At 39.8% G+C, this 17,306-nt stretch overlaps 1 protein-coding gene across 2 annotated transcripts in view; it reads right to left on the bottom strand.

Moving 5' to 3' along the window:
- Positions 1 to 17,306, bottom strand: part of STK32B (serine/threonine kinase 32B) — a 390,888-nt gene that overhangs the window by 44,247 nt on the left and 329,335 nt on the right. The window lies entirely within an intron of this gene.

Consider the following 17,306-nt stretch of genomic DNA (forward strand, 5'->3'; position numbering starts at 1 on the left):
GAGTGAGATAACATATGTGATACATTTAGTACAGGGATAGACACATAGAAGGTTCTCAAAAGATGTGAGCTAGTTACCATTTTATCAATTCATTGTTTACATGAGCAATGAAATGCTCACATTAATGAAAGCCCAGCTCATAGAGGTACATGTTGTACATGTTCCCCAAACGATTCAAGAGATCCATCATAATTCTTTGCATTAAAGTGTACCAAAAAGCTGTGGAAAGCAGAGATAAGCAGCATGCCTGGCTTTCTGTCTAGATCCCTTGGGGGTAATTTATATTTCTTTGGCTCTGCAGCTAGCCAGATGAACTCAGGTGTCACACACTTACATATTACACTGAGACAAAATAAAGCTGCTGTGTCAGTCTGATAACTTCTCCCTTTCTATTAATGCTATTAGTAGCATTAATAGCAACAGAAAACTAGTTTCATTAAAGTATGTGAGACACTGCGCATCTGTCGACCATTAGACTTCACAAGTCTATATGAGAAGAGGAAGAGGAGAAGTGTAATTGGCTAATAAGTAAATACAGAAGCTCTGACAAGGTGCAGAAATAAATGATGCACCAGTACCAGAAAATGACTTCATGTTAAACATGTCAGACTAAACTAGATTTTAAAAAAATGCCTTTGGAAGCTTTCCTAGAAAATGAAGTTCTAACTGGACGCACAGGTTAGACTCTGTATTTTATATACAGAGTCTACATACAGAGTTTATATACAGTGAAATTGGGGATCTAATACCATGTTACACTGAAAGAAAAGTTCATTTATGTAGTGCTGCTCTCTGAAAGGATTCCAGATTCTCTTGTTTATCCAAGAAAATTAATGGTATTTATTTATTTATTTCAGAGAGAGAGACAGAGAGAGAGAGAGAGAGCAAGAGAGAGAGTGAGCACACAAGTGGGGGGAGGGGCTAAGGGGGAGAGAGAGAGAGAGAGAGAGAGAGAGAATCACAAGCAAGCTTCCTGCTGAGTACAGAGCCTGAAGCAGGGCTTGATCTGACAACAGAGATCATGACTTGAGTCAAAACCAAGAGTCAGATGCTTAACCAACTGAGCCACCTAGGCACCCTGAAAATTAATGCTTTTTAAAATTTCCCACTGAACTTGCTATATATAGAAACCAAAAGTTTTGACATGGCACTCGGTACTGCATTTTCTGGGCCTGCACACTTCAGACATTCTCCTAGCCTACTTTGCTCAGGCCACACTAGCTTTCTTTTGGTTCTTTCTATGTGACAAAACTCCTTTTTGCCTCAGGGCCTTGGCAAATGCAATTCTATCTGCAATGCTTTTATATCCCTTTGTACTGAATAACACCTACTCATCCTTTAGGACCTATCTAAAAAGTTACTTCCTCAGCAAAATTACTTTTGACTCCTCCAATCTAATTCATTTCTCTTTTCCATCATATCAAAGACCCCACACAATTCTGCTTCTGTTTAAAATGTAGGAGTTGGAAAGAGTATCACTCCCAGCCTAACAATGAGAAAAATCTAGATCACCTAAAAAACCATAATTTTTCTCAAACCCAGCTAGTCTGAAGTCTAAGGAAAGACAGGTGATCTGAGAAGAGAGAGGGCTGTGAGTACTGGCTTACCTTGAGAATAGCATAGGAAGAAGACAGGGATGCCACGGAAGAGGGTAAGAGACTTCTGCTAAAATGCTTACAAAATTGCTGAAGTTTGTGTGTAGGTTTATGTGAGAGAATAGAACCACTGTTTGTGTAGATGCAAGAGAGATTCACCCCTGCTCATGGCTCTTCCATGCTGACCTCACTGTGTATTCATAAAAGGACTAGTAAAAAATAATAATAAAAAATAAATAAAAGGACTAGTAGAGGGCAGGAGGTGGGAGAAAGCTTGCCTTGATGTGGGATTTGGGGGAGAGAGCAGCTAACTGCTTCAAGAGGGCACAAAGCTCTTCCTGGATCCAACTCCCCATGCCCTATGGAACAAAATCCTTGAGCTAAAGGAGGAAAGGCAGAAGATTCTGTGACCACAGGGGCACAGGTGAATACTCACTGAGCATGAAGGGCAAGGAACAGAAAAATAAAATCTCTATCCCTGGGAAAGAGACAAAAAAATCATCCTGGGCTCAATTCATTGGTTCCCATTGCTGGGAGAGACACAGGGTCAAAGAGCAAAACCCCTAAGACAAGACCATGGATGACATAGAGCCCACCTAAGACTGGGTGAGCCAATACAACAGAAAACATACTCCCCTTACTCCTGTCACCCCAATCAGACCAAGTATAAAGTAACAAGAAAAAGAAGTCTCCTTCCAGAGAACAGAAGGAACAGAAGTGAGACCCTCTTTGAGGCACAGGCCCATGGGGAAAGCCTAAAGCTGAGGTGGAACAGGAACATTGAGGGAACACTAAATAGAGAGGAGGTGCATTAAGCATAATCATACCAACCCAGACTCAGCTTAATCCCTGATTAGACTAGACTGACTCAGTTCTTCCACACACATATAACACTACAGGCAAAGTAGTGGGAAAGACATGCCCACTTCCAGGCACAAACACTATCCCACACATAATGTTCTGTCTTTAACCAAAAGTTATGAAACACATGACAAAAAGGGGGAAAAACAAGTAAAAACCCCATGGGAAGAGACACAGCAACAACAAACAGAAGCATATTCAGATACAAACCAGATGTTAGAACTAACAAAAAATTCAAAACATTTCACCTGCACCCCAATGTTTATAGCAGCAGTGTCCACAATAGCCAAACTGTGGAAGGAGCCTCGGTGTCCATCGAAAGATGAATGGATAAAGAAGATGTGGTTTATGTATACAATGGAATATTACTCAGCCATTAGAAATGACAAATACCCACCATTTGCTTCGACATGGAGGGACCAGGAGGGCATTATGCTGAATGAAATAGTCAATCGGAAAAGGACAAACATTATATGGTATCCTTCATTTGGGGAATATAAAAATTAGTGAAAGGGAATAAAGGGAAAGGAGAGAAAATGAGTGAAAATATCAGTGAGGGTGACAAAACATGAGAGACACCTAACTCTGGGAAATGAACAAAGGGTAGTGGAAGGAGAAGTGGGCGGGGGGTTGGGGTGACTGGGTGATGGGCAATGAGGGGGCACTTGGTGGAATGAGCACTGGGTGTTATGCTATATGTTGGCAAATTGAACTCCAATAAAAAAATAAAAAACATTTTCAAAGAATCTAGTGGAAAAAACAGTACACATTAAAAGATGGAGATTTCAACCAAAAGATGGAATCTATAAAAGAATTGGATGGAAATGCTAATAATAATAAAAACAAACCAAACATAACACCAGAGATAAAGCATGCCTCCAACATCCTCACCAATAAGACTTGAAACTGCCAAGGAAAGAAGAAATGATCTTGAAGATAGGTCAAACAAAATTATTCGAAGTGAAATGCTAAGACAAAAAAGTGGAAAAAATATCAGAGCATCCAATTGCTATGGGGAAATATGAAAGGTCTAACATATATATAATTGAAATCCCAGAAACAGATGAGATTGAGAGAGAGAAAGAGAGAGAGAGAAGATGCATCAAAAGAAATATATGCAGATAATGATTGCGAATTTTACAAAAAATTATGATTCATAAAACCACACATATCCAAGAAGCTCAGAGAACACGAACCAGGATAAACACAGAAAGATAAAAAGAAAAAACAACACACCTAACATATCTAAGACCAAAGATAAAGAAACAATTTTATGGTAGCTAAAGAAAAAAGGCATATTACCTACAGGAGAGCAAAAATCGGAATTAAAGCAAATTTGTTGTTAGAAACATTGCTATAAGATATAGCGTGACATATTTAAGTGCTGAAAGAGAAAAAAGAACAAACGGTGAATCCAGAATTCTGTTAAAATTCCTTTTTAAAATGTAAGCAAATGAAGACTTTTTCCAACAAACAAAAGAATGAAGGAATTCACTACCACTATGCCTTCACTCTAAGAATTTTTGAAGCAGGTACTTGAAATAGAAAGAAAATGAAACCCTATAGAAACTCAAGCTGCTCAAAGAAATAAAAAACATTGGAATTAGGAAAAAAGAGGTAAATATAAAATCAATTTAAAAATTTTTTAACCACTGTAAAATATAATTGACTGTAGTAAAAATAAAATCAATTAATTATGTATCTACAGCCACAACAAAACAAAAAATGAGTGAGAGGAACTGGTAGTATATTATTCTAAGATTCTTACGTGGTATGGTTTCAAGGTAGGTTCTGATTAATCGATTATGTATATTATAAATATAGGACAATCTCTAAACTATATTTTTTAAAAAAGGCATAAATACTAACCCAATAGGGAAGTTAAAATGGAATCATTCATAATGATCAGCTTATTCAAAGTAAAGCAGAAGAAGAGAAGCAAATGAACAAAGAACAAATGGAACAAAGAAAAGAAAAAGCAAGGTGACAGACTTCAATCCAACCATATCAGTAAATACATGAAATATAAATGGTTTAAATATCAATGGAAAGGCAGAGATTATTAGACTGGATTTAAAAAAGACTACAGGGCAGCCCCAGTGGCTCAGCGGTTTAGTGCCGCCTTTAGCCCAGGGCGTTTATCCTGGAGACCCGGGATCGGGTCCCATGTTGGGCTCCCTGTGTGGAGCCTGCTTCTCCCTCCACCTGTGTCTCTGCCTCTCTCTCTCTCTCCCTCCCTGTCTCTAATAAATAAATGTGTCAATTGGCCATTTAAGTTTAATAGTAAAAGACGGGTTAATGATAACAATGCATTGTAAACCCTTCAGAAGGAAAGGAGAATGTTTTGTGGACCATTTCAGGTTTTTTTTTTTTTTTGTACGTATGTGGCAGTTTTAAGTTATTAATTTTTAAAATCAGTACTTTTTAATGGAAACAACTTGACCATAAATCTGTCACAGAATTTTGAGACCCATTAAAACAAAAGTTTAATGAGAAAAAAAATTAAAAAATCTAAAAAAAATAAAAAATAAAAAAGACTACATAAATGACATGTGCTTAAAATATAAAGATATGGGTTAAAAATGGATGGATGGGAAAAGATATAATTAGGAATGTGCTGGGACAGGCTTATACTAGCTCATCTCTCCCCTCGATGATGTTGCACTGATAACTTGAAGTCAGCCATAGTGGGTGAACTTACATGACAAAAATCAGAAAAATCTATAAATCACTGCTTTTCTTTTTCTCCTTCTCCTTCTTTTATCAGAGAACTAGTTGTTAAACATGTACCAGCACACCACTGGAATTACCATGCAAACATTAACAAAAGAAAACTGAAATTGCTATATTGATATCACCAAAGTAGTCTTAAGAACAAGAAACAGGAAGGATATTATATAATGATACATACAGTTGGGGATTTCAACACACTTCTCTTAGTAACTGATATAACAAGTAGAAAGAAAATCAGTAAGAATATAATAGGACCTGAGAAACATTATTAAGTAATTTGACCTAATTGATATTTATAGGAAATATAACAAAACAAGAGCATACACAGTCTTTGCACATCAACATGGAATATTCACGAAGATCTAGACCATAAAATAAACTTTACCAATAAAAAATAAAAGAAAATAAATCATACAAGAGATTTCTCTGACCATCACAGAATTAAACTGGACATCAATAACAGGAAAATGTATATCAAATTCCTACATATTGTTGAAAATTACCAAATAGACATCTAAATCACCCATGAGTGAAAGAGGGAGTTACAGGGAAGTTGGAAAGTGTTTGTAACTGAATGAGAATGAAAAAATAATATATCAACATTTGTGGAATACAGCTAAGGAGAGAATTGACAGAGGATTAAATGCTTATATTTAGAGAGAAATATAAGCATTTAATGCATATATATTTACAGAGAAATATAAGCATTGCATATATATGCCATATATATATACACATATATGTATGAAAGACAAGTCTCAAATCAATGATATATAGTTCCATTTTACAAAAGGAGAATAAGAACAAATTAAATCCAAGACAAGCAGAAGGAAGTAATAAGGATTAGAGCAGAAATCAATAAAACAGAGAAAATCAATGAAACTAATAACTGGTTCTTCAAAAAGATGAATACATGTGATAAACCTCTAGCCAAAATGATCAGGAAAATCATAGAGGAAACATAAATGACCAATTCAGGAATGAAAGAGGAGACATCACTGCAGAATTGACACTCATTAAAAAGCTATCAAGGGGATAATACAAATAACTATAAACCCAAATATTTGCAAGTTTACATGAAACAGAGACATTTCTTGAAAGACATAAATGACAAAATCTACCTAACATTTATTTGCTTCTTCTGACTTAAGGAGAAATAGATAAACAGAATAGGCTCATGTCTATTAAAAAAATGGGATTCACAGTTAAAAAGTTTTCTGTTAAGAACCCCAGGTCCAAATATCTTCTCCCACCAATTCTAACAGACAGATGTTAGAAATAACACCAACTCTGCACAAATTTTTCCAGAAAGTAGAAGAGGAGGGAACATTGCCCAACTTACACCGTCCGCATTCTGGTACCAAAATCACACACACACACAAAATGTTACAAGAAAAAGAAAATTAAAATATTCCTCATTAGCCGAGAAGTAAATATTGTAAATGAGGTATTAGCAAATTGATTCCAGCAGTATTTAAAAAATAAAATATATTATGACCAAAAGGGATTTTAAGAAAGTTCAGCCTTCCAAAATCAATGTATTTCAGCAGATTATAGAAACCATATGATTATCTCAATAGTAGAGAAAAGATATTTCACAACCTGATAAAGAGTTAACTAAGTACCAAAAAAGTTTTAGCTAACATCACATTTAAAGATAAACATACTAACTCTTTCTCAGTAAGATCAGGATCAAGGCCAAGTGTATCGAATGTTCTAGCTCAAATAACAAGACAAAAGAAAGACAAAAGACTTGCAAATATTGGAAAGAGGAAATAAAATTACCTTGATTTGCAAACATGATTATTTACACAGAAAGCCCAAAGAATTTACTACCAAAGCAGAGGACAGATAAGTGAGTGCGGCAAAATTACGGGATACAAGGTCGACATGCAAAAATCAATGGTATCTCTGTAGATCCCCAATTGGTAAGTAATTTTTAAAATTTTTATTTAAATTCCAGTTAATTAACATTCAGTGTAATGTTAGTTTCAAGTGTACAATATAGTGAATATAGTGAATTCAACACTTCCATACAACACTTGGTACTCATCACAACAAGTAGACTCCTTACCCCATCATTTATTCCCCACTCCCCACCTTCCCTTTGGTAACCAACAATTTATTCTCTAAATTGAATAAATTTAGTTGAGAGTCTTTCTTGGTTTGCCTCTCTCCCTCTTTTTTTCCTTTGCTAGTTTATTTTATTTCTTAAATTCTACATATGACTGAGTTCCATCCATGTCGTTGCAAATTTCATTTGTTTTGATGGCTGAGTAATACCACATCTGACATGCACCCTGATGTTTAGAGCAGCATTATCTAATAGCCAAATTATGGAAACAGCCCAAGGGGCCATCTGCTAAGAAATGGATAAAGAAGATAGTAACTAATTTTGTTTAAAAAAATGTACCTTTTGGATAGTACCAAAAATCTATAAGACAGTTATTTTATTTTTTTTAAGATTTTATTTATTTATTCATGACAGACAGACGGAGAGAGAGGCAGAGAGACACAGGGAGAGAAGCAGGCTCCATGCAGGGAGCCTGATGTGGGACTCGAACCCAGGTCTCCAGGATCACACCCCGGGCCGAAGATGTAGCCAAACTGCTGGGCAACCAGGGCTGCCCAAGACACTTAGTTATAAGTGTAACAAAGTATGTGCAAATTTTGCATGCTGAACATTATATAATGCTGATGAGAGAATCCAAGATGCCCTAAATATATTGAGAGGTATTCTATGATTGTAAGATGCCACTTCTGCCTAAATTCATCTACAGATTCAGTGTGATCCTAACAAAAATCCAGCCAATTTTTTTTGAAATTAACAAGTGAATTCTAAAGTTTCAGTGAAAACAGAAAGAATTTAGAATAGCCAAAATAATTTTGAAAAGAAGAAAAAAGTTGGAAGACTCTCCCTACCTGATTCAAAGTATGATTGCAAAGGAGAAGTATGAAACCAAGTAGAGCATAAACAAATAGACCAATAGAACAGAAAAAAAATTCAGAAATAGACCCACACATTTATGGTCAATTGGGTTTTGACAAGGTTGCAAAGGCAATGCAGTAAAGAAAGAACAATCTTTTCAACAAAGGATACTGGAACAATTGGACAGCTGTATGCAAATAAATAAAGCTTGATTCATGTCTCACACCATGTTAAGAACTAAATTAAAAATGCATGTAGCTTAAATATAAAATCCAAAAGTATAAAACTTTTACAAGAAAACAAAGGGAAAAAATCTTTGTGACCTCATGTGAGGAGAAGATATTTAGATATGACACCAAATATATGATCTGTAAATAAAATCTTTTAAAAAAATCAGACTTCATCAAAATTTAAAACTTCTGCTTCTAAAAGGAGTCTATTATCTCAATAGAAAGACAAGCCACTGAGTGGCCAACATTTTTGCAAAACACGTATCAGATGAAGGACTTATACCCAGGATATATAAAAAATTCTCAGAGCCTGATTAATAAAAATCACTAATGGTCAGATGATTTGAATAGATACTTCATAAAGGAGGTAAATGGATGGCAAATAAGAAAATGAAAATATGTAGGACATCATTAGTCATTAGAAACTTGCCTTTTTAATAAGAGCAATAACCACAAGGCAATAGCCAGTAGTGGTGAGGATGCAGAGCACCCTGAGCCCTCGTACATTGTTTGTGGGGCATGTAAAATGGTTCAGTCTTCCTGGATAAGTTTGTCAGTTTCTCAGAAAGGTCAACATATGCTTATCATATGACCCGGCAATCCCACCTCTAGGTAATTATTCTAGAGATGTGGACACTTAGGGTCACATAAAAACCTGAAAGCAAATGTTTATAGTGGCCTTATTCATAATTATGTACAACTGGAAACAACTCAAAAGTCCTTCAGCTGGTGGATGGATGAACTAACTGTGTCTATTCATCCCATAGAGTTCTACTTACTGATCAATCAAAAGGAAAGCTGCTGATACACACAACATGAGTAAATCTCAAATGCATTATTCAAAGTGAAAAAAGCCCGGATTAAAAAGGCTATAGAGCATACAACTCCATTTCTATGACTTTCTGGAATAGTCTGAACAGATCACCTGTTGCCAGGGACTGGGTTGAGGGAATTCTGGGAGTGATGGAGTTGTTCTATACTTTCATTTTGGTGGTGCTTATATGACAATGTTGGTCCAAAATGAAGGAACTGCACACTAAAAGACTGCATTTTACTGCACAAAAATTGTCATTCAGGAGTAAACATCTCAAACTATGTATTTATCAGTTTGATGATTTTTAAGGTGATTGGATTACAAATAGCCAAACCAATGAGTGTAGGAAACTGTTCATAGATGGATGTATTTGGGGGCCATAGAACACTACTGGCACATAGGAGGTATTCAATGGATTTGTAAGGATGATAGGTGGGTGGACGGATGGATGGATGAATGAATGAACGAACAGCAGGTTCTCAGGAAAGATTTTGGTCACTGGAGCCTCACTGGCCGGGACTTGAACATTGGCTCTGTCACTTTCTCTGGCACAGGTGGCAGCAAACTTCACTATCCTTGATCATTTCAACAAGGAACATACTAGCATCATTATGATGGCCCCACAACCACCCTTGTCTGCTCACTGCAGCCCCCTCGGTAAGGGAACTAACATCTGGTAAATGCTGGCAAGGCACCAGCCCCATGATCCCCTAGTGCACCCAGCATCCTCCAGCCCACCCAGCTTCTATAGTGAACCAGCTGTTTAGGGTCCGTTTTCCCCACTAGACTGTTAGCGCTCCAAGGCAAGGGAGTTCCCAGTCCAGACCCTGGATTCCCAATGCTGAGCGGGTACCAAATAATCAACCACCTAAATCATAACCATGCCAGCGATAACAATAGTACTATCAGCCACCAGACCAAGGCATCTACCATTTGTCAGACACTGTGTGATGGACCTTCCATATCCCTGCTGTGACATCCTCACAGAGGACCTACTAAGGCAGATCGCATAATCATTAATCCCATTTCTCAGATGAGGAAACTGCCAGGTCACGTGGTTTGGCAGCCAGCACTTCCCGAGTGTTCCTCATGCTGAGTGCTTTATGGGTATTATGTTGGGTAATGAGATTGGCCCGAGTTCAGGCAGCCACTAAGTGGAAGACATCCAAACTGCCCCCCCCCATGCCACAGGCGACACTTCACCTGGACCCACTCCTGGCTCTCTCCTGGTTCCACAGGCCCTTACTATGGCATTCAAGACCCTCATGCTCTGACCTGTCTCTTTGCTCCCTCTCCACCCTGTCTTGCTCTGTAAGCTGTAGAAGAAATGAAACTGCCACTGTCCCCCAACACACCATGCTGTTGCCTCCCCTGTACCCCAGGGCTGTGGCCTGAAATGGCATCTCCTTGTTCTCACCCAACAGGCCAACTCTGAGCCTACCTTCTATGTGCCAGGTCCAACTCAGATTGTCACCTTCTCCAGGAATCCATCTTGACAGTGTCCTGCTTCCACCTGTGCCTACCTCTGCTCTGCCCTACCAGATGGTGAGCCCCCCGAGGCTCCTCTGAGCCCCCATGCCTACTCTGAGCCCTTTATCTCCTAAATGGTTCATAAATATTTGCTGAATGAATGTTCAACTCTTTACTTCACTGCTGATGAATAAACTCTGAAGCCCTGGGCGGCTGCTGGAACATTTCTGACTTCTAATCTGGCACATTTCAGAGAGATTTCTTCTTTTCTCTGATTGTGAATTCCATCTGCTCTTTTAATTAATGAAAATTCAGTTCTATGCAAATGTTTCTTCCAGGATCATCTTTCATGAGCAACCTCTGGGAGCTTACTCACCAGACTGTTCCCTGAATCCCTGTTTGGAACGTTCTGGGAGCTTGTTATTGGGCCTTTGAACTGAACGGTACAAGTGAACAAAATTGACAAACCTGCCACTTGACCTCAGGAGTTTACAGTCCTGGGAGCTGTAGGATTTAAATGTGCTGAGAGAGCCCTCCATCACCCTGTCTTCCCCAATAAACTCCCACTGCCTGGTACTGTCAACCCCATGGTGTCTGAAAATATATCCATTTGGTAAATCAAATCAGCTGTGCCTCCTAAATCCCATACAAAATCTCCCTCCAAGCACACCTGTTCCCCTAAACAACTCCTCAATTCGTGGCCCAAAGGTCCCAATTTACCACATAAACAGAAACATCAGTAGTCCCCAGGAGCATTACATCCTTCCACATCCTACATAAAACCCTTGGGACTATATTATTTGTACTTGACTGGAGAAATAAATCCCCTCCATGCACACTGGCACTCCATCCCCTAACTCCCACAGTGTTACAAAGGCACTCTGTAAGTTGACACCAATTTAACGCACCCATATTGGTGATCCAAATAAGACTCCGTGCAACAAATCTCCGCCTCACTTTCTAAAATCTTGCCACCTCGTGCAAACCTCTGGCAGCTTATACCACTCAACCCAACCTGGGTCTCAGCTTACCCCAAAAGACAATACCCAGAGGTGCAGAAACCAACCCTGGGTGGTCTTCTGTGGTTTTTTTTTTTTATAGCACCCCAGTGACCTATCTTTTATTTCTTGTTCCGTGGTTTTTTTTTTTTCACACCCTACATGTTGGTTTTTCCCCCCCCCCCCCTTTTTTTTACCTTTTCTTTTTTGGGGGGGGGGGTGTTGGTGTGTGGGTGGGGTTTTGTGGTGGGGGGGGTGTGTGGGGGTGAGGGTGGTGTTGTTTTGGTGGGTGGGTTTGGGGGGTGAAATGGTTGGGGGCCCCACCCGGGGGAGGGGGGGGGGGGGGTGGGGGCACCATGGAGAGTGGCCAGCTGGGTCACCACTAGTCTGTTTTCACAGAGCCTGAGAGCCAGGATATTAGTGGGAATCCAGGAAATGAGACTGGGGCAGGCCCAGGTGGAGTCTCTGAGGAGGTGCTGGCAAAGTCAGCTATGCATGGTGGTGGAGCAGGGGCAGAAAAGAGAGGGATGGTACAGGGTGCCTGGGTGGCTCAGTTGGTTAAGTGTTTGCCTTTGGCTCAGGTCATGATCCCAGGGTCCTGGGATGGAGTCCTGCTTCAGGCTCCCTGCTCCGTGGGGATCCTGCTCCTCCTTTTCCTCCCTGCTAGTGCTCTCTCTTGTTATCTCTGTCTCTGTCTCAAATAAATAAGCAAAAATCTTTTTTTTTCTTTTTTTTTTTAAGAAAGATTTGGTACAATACCACTTTGCATTTCTCCAGTGATCTGGACTCTCCACTCCCAGAGACCAATCTGCTTTTTGGGAACAGCCTAAAGGAGGTCAGAACTAACTTATAGGGACAGAGCAGGCTCCAAGTGGGAGATGCTTCTCTCTGTGTCATCTTGCTCTCCTCACTGCCCCTTTGGAGATGATGGCTCCTGTAGCTCTATATGCTCCTCCTGGCATGGTGCTCCCTGGGCTTCAGGCTTGGTGCTCTTCTCTCCTGCATCCTCCCTGGGGGAATCCCGTCCCTTTGTTGGCTTTGCTGCATTTCAGTGTTAGGAACTCCCTAGGCCACAGATAATGTCCACATCACTCCAGAAGCCTGGATGGCATTTCCCAGAGACACCCCACATTCAAACTTGTGACTGTGGGGAACCCACACACCTCTGCAGTCCACTCTGCATGCACCAGCCAGAAGCTAGGGCGGCAGCCTTAACACCCCTTTCATCCCATTCTCCTGCCCATTTGTCAAGCCAGTGTCTCCTTGGATGGGTTGGCCTCAGTCCTAGAGCCTTCTGGAAAGGGATTTCAGAAAGACCTTCCACAGTGAAAGCCTTATTGGGGTAAATATTCAGCATCCCAAGGGGACTATCTGAAGAGAACAGACCCCCTTGTATGCATACCTTCTGGTGTCCCTGCTGACCTGGATCTTACTCTGGTGACCGATATCTGCCTGGGTGGGTTCCTCATGCTCCCTCAGCCTGCTTCCCCAGCTCTAATGTGGGAACAAATAATTGTGTCTGCTTCACGGATGTGAGCTTTAAAGAAAGCTGTGGATGAAAAGGACTTGGCTCAAGGGCTGGGCACATAGCACACACTGAGAAGTACCATTTTTACCATGATTTGTGGCCAAACTTCATTTATTTAATTTAGTAATTTAGTAAATAGATGAATGACCCACATAGTGAATTCTGGGAGGTGATGGATGACATAGTTTTTGAATCCCTACAGATCAACACATAACAACTAACAGAGCAGACCAACAGTTGAGCCAAAACCCCTGAGGAGTGCTTACAACAAAACGAAATGGTCCTCTCACAAGCCCCAAAATGTAAGTGTATGGGAACAAACCAGCAACAGTGACTGGATCCCCATGGTAGTGATTCCTGTACAGAAGGAAACACGGGAAAGAGACAAGGCACCATACGATGGAGCAGAGAACAGAGAGCTGCAAGACAGTCCACAAGTGTTTACTGGGGGGCCCAGCCCACCAGTTGGGGAATGGCAGCTAAACCCTGGAGGAACCTGTCCAGTCCAGTGTCAGGTAGGTGAAGGGACCCCTGGTAAGCTCTGCAGGAGCAGGGCGGTCTGGAACCCCAAGCCTCTGTCATCCTTCCTCTGGCGCTCCCTTCTAGAAGGAATCCCAAGGAGAAACTGTTGGAACCAGAACCCAAACTGAGGAGGGATGGGGAGCCTACCAACAAAAGCAGGAAAAACTCCAGATGAAAGTGGGCAAGTTAGAAGGAACCAGAAGATCCCAGATAGCCAGCTGCCTTAGATATTGACACTCCATGAACACAAACAACAGATGTTTAGTTAGAAAAGCTGCCCTGAGGGATGCCTGGGTGGCTCAGTGGTTGAGCGTCTGCCTTTGGCTTAGGGCATGATTCCAGGGTCCTGGGATCGAGTCCCGCACTGGGCTCCCCACAGGGAGCCTGCTTTTCCCTCTGCCTTTGTCTCTGCCTCTCTTTGTGTGTCTTTCATGAATAAATGCATAAAATCTATAAAGAAAGGAAAAGAAAAGCTACCCTGAATGACATCATCTTCCAAAAGTTCAAGAAAGCTAATTTCACATTAAAAAAAAAGAAAGGTAAAGTATCAAAGTCAACTTCCATGCAAAGTTATCATAAGAGGAAAGAAAATAAAATGCAGAATAACACATTTTACAATGATGACGAATCAGAAAGATGTGCCCCTACCCTACCCCACTCCCTAAAAAAAAGAAAGCAGGGAAAAACTGTAACCAACTATTTCAAAAGCATTGAAAGACACTGTGGTGGGGTGTTGCATTAATGGTTTCCTGATGAGTCAGGCCTTCTGGGATCCATGCAGCCCCACCAAGCCCCACAAAAGCCCAAAAGATCCCTCCCACAGCCTCCCCCAGTCACCTCCCACATGGTCACTGGTCTTGGTCATGTGACTTGTTTAGGCCAACCTGACATCAGGAAATATGAAGCAAGCAGAAGCTTGGTAAGCTTGTGGGAATTGGGTTCTCCTTCTGGAAACTACTGCCACCAGATAAGCAAGCTCACTGTAGTCTGTATGATGATGAAAGACCATGTAGAAAAAGACCCATTCAACTCAGCTGTCCTCGCTGAGCCCAGCCCCCACTGGGCGCACCAGAGGGATGAGTGTGCCCAGCCTAAACCAGCAGGAACCACTTGGTCAAGTAGTAGACTGTGCAAAACAGTGGACTGCTGCTGTTGTAAGCTACAATTTTTTTTTACACAATGTTCATTTATAATCTCCAAATGTATTTTTAAACTTCTTTTCTTTATTTTTTATCGAAATACAGCTGACATACTATGTTACATTCATTTCATGTGTGCAACATAGTGATTCCACAATGCTGTACCTATGCTTTGCTCACAAGGGTAGGTACTGTCACCATATAACGCTAGTAGAGTAGCATTGACTATATTCCCTGTGCTGTGCCTTTCACCCTATGACTTATTTATTCCCTAACTGGAAATGTGTACCGCCCTGTTCCCTTCACCTATTTTTTCCCATTCCCCTGCTCCCTTTCCTCTGGTAACCACTGGTTCACTCTCTTATTATGGGTCTGTTTCTGTCTTTTGTTTGTTTATACGTTTTGCTTTTCAGATTCTACATATGAGTGAAATCATATGATATTTGTCTTTCTCTGACTTATTTCACTTAGCAGAATATCCTCCAGGTTCATCCATGCTGTTGCAAATGGTGAGATCTCATTGTTTTTTTATAACTAATACTCCACTATATATATATATACCACATCTTTATCCATCCATCTACCAGCGGACACTTAGGTTGCTTCTGTATCTTGGCTATTGGGAATATGTTGCAATATATGTAGGGATGTATGCATAATGCATTTCAAATTGGTATTTTCATTTTCTTTGAGTAAATACCCAGTGGTTGAATTACTAGATCATATGGCATTTGGGTTTTTTTAAATTTAAATTCAATTTTCCAACATATAGTGTAACACCCAGTGCTCATCCCATTAAGTGCTCTCCTCAATGCCCATCACCAAGATACTCCATCCCCCCACCCACCTCCCCTTCTTCAACCCTTTGTTTGTTTCCCAGAGTTAGGAGTCTCTCATGGTTTGTCTTCCTCTCTGACTTTTCCCACTCAGTTCCCCCCCTTTCCCTTATAATCCTTTGCACTATTTCTTATATTCAATGTATGAGTGAAACTGTGTGATGATTGTCCTTCTCTTATTGACTTACTTCATTCAGCATAATACCCTCCAGTTCCATCCACGTCGAAGCAAATGGTGGATATTCATCTTTTTCTGATGGCTGAGTAGTATTCCATTGTATATATAGACCACATATTCTTTATCTCATATGGTATTTCTAATTTCAGTTTTTTTGAGGAACTTCCATACTGTTTTTCACAGTGGCTGCACCAGGGTGGACTTCTACCAACAGTGCACGGGGCTTCCTTTTTCTCTGAATCCCTGGCAACACCTGTTGTTCTTATCTTTCTGACACTAGCCATTCTTCAGGTATAAGGTAACATCCCACTGTGGTTTTGATTGGCATTTCCCTGATGATGAGTGATGCTGAGGATCTTTTTATGTGTCTGTTGGCCATCTGTATGTCTTCTTTGGAAAAATGTCTATTTATGTCCTCTGCCTATTTTTAAATCGTATTGTTATTATTATTAGTGTTTTGGTGTTGAGTTGTATAAGTTCTTTACATATTTTGGATACTAACCCCTTTATCTGACTTGTCACTTGCAAATGTCTTACCCATTCAGTAGGTTGTCTTTTTGTCTTTTTTTTGTTGTTGTCTTTTTGTCTTGTTCATAATTTCCTTCACTATGCAGAAGCTTTTTATCCTGATGCAGGTCCACTAGTTTAATTTGGCTTTTGTTTCCTTTGCCAGAGGAGACAGATCTAGAAAAATGTTGCTATGGCCACTGCCTCTCTGCCTATGCTCTCTTCCAGGAGTTCTATAGTTTTAGGTCTCACATGTAGAGCCTTAATCCATTTTGAGTTTATTTTTGTGTATGGTGTGAGAAAATGGTCCGGTTTCACTCTTTTGCATATGGTTGTCCACTTTTCACAACATCATTTATTAAGAGACTGTCATTTTTCCATTGCATGTTCTTGCCTCCTTTGTCATAGATCAATTGACCATATATGTGCATGGGTTTATTTCTCAGCTCTCTGTTCTGTTCCATTGATATATGTGCCTGTTTTTGTGCCAGTACCATATGGTTTTGATCATTTCAGCTTTCTAATATATCTTGAAATCTGGAAATGTGATATCTCCAGTTTTATTCTTCTTTTTCAAAATTGCTTTGGCTATCTTTTGTGTTCCACACAAACTTTAGAATTATTTCTTTTAGTTCTGTGAAAATTGCTGTTGGTATTTTGATAGGGATTGCATTAAATCTGTGGATTGCTTTAGGTAGTATGGACATTTGAACAATGTTAATTCTTCTAATCCATGAACATGATATAAGCCACTAAATTTTGACTTGCTTTGTTATACCGTAATCAATAATTAATATAGACATTAAGAAAATTATACAAGGCATGAAAGAACAACATAGTTTGGAATCAGAAATCAGCCAAGAGAACTCAGGGAAAAAATTAGAAATAGAGGGGAAATTATTTTAGTAATAAATATTTCACTAGGAAGCATACAAAGCAAATAAGCACAACAGATAATCTTTAAAA

Source organism: Nyctereutes procyonoides, unplaced genomic scaffold (genome assembly GCF_905146905.1).
Source record: "Nyctereutes procyonoides isolate TBG_1078 unplaced genomic scaffold, NYPRO_anot_genome, whole genome shotgun sequence".
NCBI classification, from domain to species: domain Eukaryota; kingdom Metazoa; phylum Chordata; class Mammalia; order Carnivora; family Canidae; genus Nyctereutes; species Nyctereutes procyonoides.